Below are 6,000 nucleotides of genomic sequence, written 5' to 3' on the forward strand. Positions count from 1 at the left end.
CTATTATCAAGCCTAAAAGTGTAAAAAAGGAGCGACAAAAAAATGTGGTTGTCGTCATGTTCCTCGGGAGTATTTTTCCATTGCTTTTATAAACATGCATAGTTAAAGTATAGAGAACGGGAAATTAATGCTCTATTTGTTCTTTCGAATTGCGGAGAAAAGGCCCACAAGCGTGCTTGCTGGACCTGTAGATTCCCAGGTAGTTTCTACTGAAAAGTTCAACAAGTAGTCTGGTTTTGTACATCTGGTTGTATGATATGTTAGCACACATTCTCTGCACAATGAAATATTTGTTTGTTGCCATAATGAAGAAACAAAGAGGAGAGCACATTTGGGTTCCGAACTGCAATAATTTTTTTAGAATTTAAACTCATGGAAATATTTATTGTTATCGGCTTTAAAATATCTGTGATAGTCATTCCCACTCTTCGGAATAGTATCTCATAATACCAGAGATGTTCCTACGTGCCGGGAAATAACTCATTCTTTAAACTTTGAGTTTCAAAGTTCATCTTTAATATAAGAAAATTTTTATCTCTGATACAAGTGCTGCCGTGGGGTGTTGTACACGATGTGCGCGTTTCACGGCAAACTGGTCTTGGTGAGAAATATATGATACCTGTTGTCTTATTATTGTTTGCTTTTGTTTCATTTTTAATCGCTATGATGAATTGTAGTTATTATGTAAAGGGTAAAGATATGAAAACCGCAAAGCATTGTAATACACTTAGCATATCCTATACAATTCACGACATGGTGAAGCAATACTACTGAATGGTTTGTTATTGTTTTTAACACTCACAAGAGTTAGAGATACTTTGTAACCTTGCATTGAGGGGATAACCAAATAGTATTGGACAACATTCTCCACTTGTTCAGTACAGTACAATTATCAGTGGACGTATGAAGAACATACTGTTATTTCGAGTGCAAGAAAGAACGCCAATTGTAACAGTTAAGAATTGCGTACAAGCGGTATATATATGCGCAGTGGAATCTGCGCCGTATTGTTCACGGTTTTACTTATTGCACTTATTATGTGTGAATAACGTTGATATCTTATAACCTTATATTATATGTTACAGTATTAATATATGTTAATATATGTTCTATTAATATATTATATACTCTATTAATTATGTTACTGATGTTCCTCTTTTTTCATGTTTAGGCCATTTAATCCATCTGATAGGCTTTTTTTATTGCACTTTTTGTTGTTATTCAATAGCTTGCCCAGAATGGAAATATAGAGACATTCTTTGGGCGAGTTCATTTACCGTACTTTGATTGATAATTGATTATTATTCCATTCCAATCGTTCTGCTGAAAAATAGTTGTTGTATGAAAGAGCTGCACATACAGAATACCTAAATAAAGGGAAAAAAATGCTTCGAAAGGACTTCCAAATGCTAATAAAAAAATGTGGTTGTATGATGGGCTATAATAACGAATAGTAAATACAAAGGATACATACAACTTGTATTATAACCCATCAAACAAACACATTCTTTTATAAATCTGTTCATGTTACCAACGCCTCAAATTCTATAATTGTCAAAAAATTGTCGTCTGTTGTCAAAAAACTAACAAGTTCGTAACGTCATGAAATTAGACGTTTGGCCGCGATGCCATTAAGTTAACACTTATGCAGCCTCTCGTTTAATTTTTCAAATTTTTCTCGTTTAACGCCCAATTTTTTTTGCATACTTGCTGGATTCTGTGTTTTTTGGAATTTGACAGTTATTTTTATATAGCTAGAGGACTTTAGGCTTGTAAAGTTGAAGAAATTTAAAAAAAGATGCTTCACTGTATTACATGACTTTTATCAATTTAGTGTAAACTATTATTTAATACATGTTACTAGACCTAAACACGAAACTAATACTTTCAATGTTTTGAAGTGTTTTCTAGTTTATGTTGATTTCTTACACCTGCCCCTTCCATACGATAAATTCGACTCATTAAAAGATTATAATTGAAATAACAGTCAACTACCAGTTAAATTATCAGTCGATAGAGCTGTTAAATAAAAGTCAAAAGTGTTGGATATACTATCGACTGATTTCGATACTTGTAAGAAAAGTGTTTTGCCTAAATGAACCATCGAAAATAAAATTACTTCTACAGCGGTCGTACCAGCTACTGTATCCCGTAGGGAATGACCTCTGTAGAGGTAATGTCGTCGCGTAAGCTCTAATACGCATAACAGATTACTTGATTGCTTTTAAAGTTAAGAAATACGTGTTTGTAGTTTTTTTTTCATTAATTCGTTCATTCTGAATCGTCTTTATTTCCTTAAAGTTAGTCTGTTTGAGTAGCTTTTCGTTTTTGAACTTAAATCAAATAAAACGCTATAGAATGGAGTCTTCAAAGTAGTTACCTACTTGGTTTTAATTGCCGTTTGGCATTAGCTGACTTTTGTATCGAGTTGATACTCCGTTAGGTCATTAATATGGTTCTTCGCTGAAACTGGCCACATATGAAGGTATTCTCAATAAAGAAGTATTGGTGTTGCTACAAAATAGATTTGAGATGCTCAAACAAATCAGATGTAATATAAAATAAAGTGACAAAATACATAGAATAACCCGACAACCTGGTCTGTAAAAGTAAAAAATAAAGTAGCTGAGCTTTTTTATGCTTCTACGTTCTTCCTTTGTCGCTTTAAAAATCATTCGCCTAAAATGCCCAAAAATTTAACTGAGTATTTGAGGTTGTTGTCAAAGACTCGTTCCCTTTTGTGTATCAATTAATTTAAAAAATTCTACTTTCCAACTACTTGTTGTTGTTAAACAAATCTCCTTTATGTGTGTCATCGTAAGCCGATTACTCGTGGGGTAAAAGTATAATAATTGGCTTGAGAGACAACTGGATTCGCGAGATGGGTATCTTTTCCTTGTTGAGATAAATTTACGTGTTTTCAAGGATTGCTTAGATACAAAAACATATTCACTCTATGGATGAGTATGGATTTTATAGACTTTACATGGACTTCATAGAACGTTTACATTCGAATGATTGGGAAACAATACATCAGACGCGATCCGTCCGGCCTCCTAGAGCTAACTTATACTAATCATAACCCGTACAAAGAAGGATCCTCAGAACAAATGTGTGATGCCTCTCGTATTCTCGAACGAACGTAGGACACAGCAGAACTTTCGCTTTACACGTGAACTAGATGAGACTGCACTGGTGCGTACTCGAATCTTATCAACTAGACGGCACATGGTACAGATGGCACCGTTTTTATGTTACATTTTAATTAGGCGCGTAGTAGAGACCCTGTCCAATAATATGTAGAAAAATATAATAGAGCTCTGATTTAAATTCGTCCTGGGAAATTAAGCTCTCGATCCCACCGGGGTCGAGAAATTGATACAAGGCTTTTTTCGGAAGAGCGCTCTCCGATCTACAAAAATGCTTCCGACTACCTGTGGTGAAGATCTGGCAGCGCCGTAGTACGGCTATTCTACGTTTGCAAGAAAAATAGGCTCGATCAGCATTCGACGAAATTCATATGGAAAAGAAAAAATATTTGAGCAATAGCCGAATCTACGAAAAAAATCCGAAGATCTCTTCAGATGATGGATGCAAGGAAACGAACTGGATGAGAAAAGTGCTGGAATCTGCGCAATATATCGTCAGATCATGAGAAAAAAAAGGGATAAAAAATAAAAATTGAACTACTGAATTCGTCGAAACAAATTTAACTCTTTCATGACCTCATGAGGAAACAAAAATTTACAACTATGGTGAACGAGATTAGAAATATAATGCATTGACTTTGCTATTCAGACAGCATAGAGCAGGCTTAACTTATTCCCCAACACATTTTTTTGTGAAATTGAATAATCAGTAGAAGAGCTTTTCAGTCGGTCATCAGATTTCACCTATGATTAATTCGACCGAATCGACTATTTACAATTTTATCTTAAGGCAGGGAAGGACTGAATTTCTTCCTGCAAGTTGAATTTTTGCAGAAATGACCATCCGACCGGCGAAAAATGTTACCTAAACACTTTAATTAAACAATTTTCTTGAATTATTTCACAGAAACCATTTAAATTTTTAAGCTTTATATTTTTAATATCGACCTCTAATTTTTTTTGGCAGAACAAGAATGACAAAAGATTTTCGGACCTGCTAGAGCTAAGTGAAGAACATGCAAGCCGACGTTATCGCGCAGAATCCTTCGACCGTCATTATGTCAGTTAACGTTCCGACACCAAATGACAACACCTTAAGGAAATTTAGGCCCTTATTAAGAAATATAATATGACCGTCTATCCTTAGAAGTTTCTTACTAGAAACCAAACCGTCTTCGAAAAAGATGGTATTACTCAAGTTCTGCTTTGAAAACATTTCCTTTGAATTACAGTTTTTTCCTTCGGTGAAATCTAAGAGAAATTGACTGAAAAGAAAAGTCACTACTTGAAATATTAACGGATGATTAAGGAGCTGCTCTCAATAATCAGTGAATGCCCTGAAAATTTTATGAGAAAAGATTAAATCTAGACTGCAAGAAGAACTATTTCCTCTAACTGTCTTTGTTCGAGAAATGTAATGCGTCACTGCAATGACGAAATTGCAGTTATGAAAACATAATACTCCTGTCGAGAAAAAGAAGACATAAGTTGATCCAGCTCACCCCATTGTACAGTTTACCCGGTAAGCTATACATGACTATTATCAGGCCTAAAAGTGTAAAAAAAGGAGCGACATGAAAAAAAAATGTGGTTGTCGTCATGTTCCTCGGGAGTATTTTTCCATTGCTGTTATAAAACATGCTTAGTTTAGAGTGTAGAGAACGGAAAATTACCGTTCCATTTGTTCTTTCGAATTGCGGAGAAAAGGCGCCAAGCGTGTTTGGTGGACATGTAGATTCTCAGATAGTTTCTACTGAAAAGTTCAACAAGTAGTCTGGTTTTGTACAACTTTTTTTATTATATGGTAGCACACGTTCTCTGCACAATGAAGATGAGCCGACATCTTGAAACATTTGTTTGTTGCCATAATGAAGAAACAAATAGGAGAACACATTTGGGTTCCGAACTGCAATAATGTTTTTAGAATTTAAACTCATGGAAATATTTATTGCAATCGGCTTTAAAATGTCTGTGATGAGTCATTCCCACCCCTCGGATTACTACCTCATAATGCCAGGGATGTTTCTACGTGCCGGGAAATAACTCATTCTTTTAACTTTGAGCAAAACTATCTCAAATTCATAGCAGATTTTATTTAATTCAATAAAATATCAATTGATATTTACTGATATCTACATTTTTTGTTATATTAAAACGTAAAACGATAAAGTGCTCAGCATTGGTCAAACACTGAGTAAATTGCCTGCATCCGCCTCCATTCGTAGCATATATGAATTATAAAATGACTATGAAAGGCTTACCGATTTGTCAATTCTATTTATTCTCTCGAAGAAGTCTGTTCTGAGACCTGGTCGTGGGATCGAACCAGCAACGGGTCCAGTGTGTATTGCAGGGCACATGTAAGCACTGCTCTTAACGCACTTTCTTCTTATTCTAGCAAGATGAATTCTGATTTCTGGAGCCAATAAAGCGTTTTTTCGTGTAAATTTATTATTCAAACTGCAAAGCGATTAAAGAGTTAGGTTTTGGGATACATAGAACCCAAAAAAATGATAAAATACTCAACGGATATATAGGAAAACCGAACTATAGGACGACAACTACAGGAGAATGAGCGCAGTTATGTTGTTAGTGGGTAGGGTGGTCAGCCTGGGTTGGTATAAACTGTATCAAGTGCGGTAGTAGGAAATAGGTGTTAATGAAATCTACCACTACACAGGTTCAGAGGTCGATCTGTATATGTTGGATTATTGCGAGGGTACCTATATGTCAAAATGTTTCCGTTCTTATATTCCGTGCGAAAATTTATAAGGTTATTTAGTTGTGAGTTAACGTTTTTAGTGTTGTTTAAGGCAAAGGTACTTATTGCAGTTAAAAAAGCATAATCATA

Source organism: Mesoplodon mirus (assembly GCF_964341445.2).
Source record: "Mesoplodon mirus genome assembly, contig: HAP1_SCAFFOLD_3520, whole genome shotgun sequence".
NCBI lineage: Eukaryota > Metazoa > Chordata > Mammalia > Artiodactyla > Ziphiidae > Mesoplodon > Mesoplodon mirus.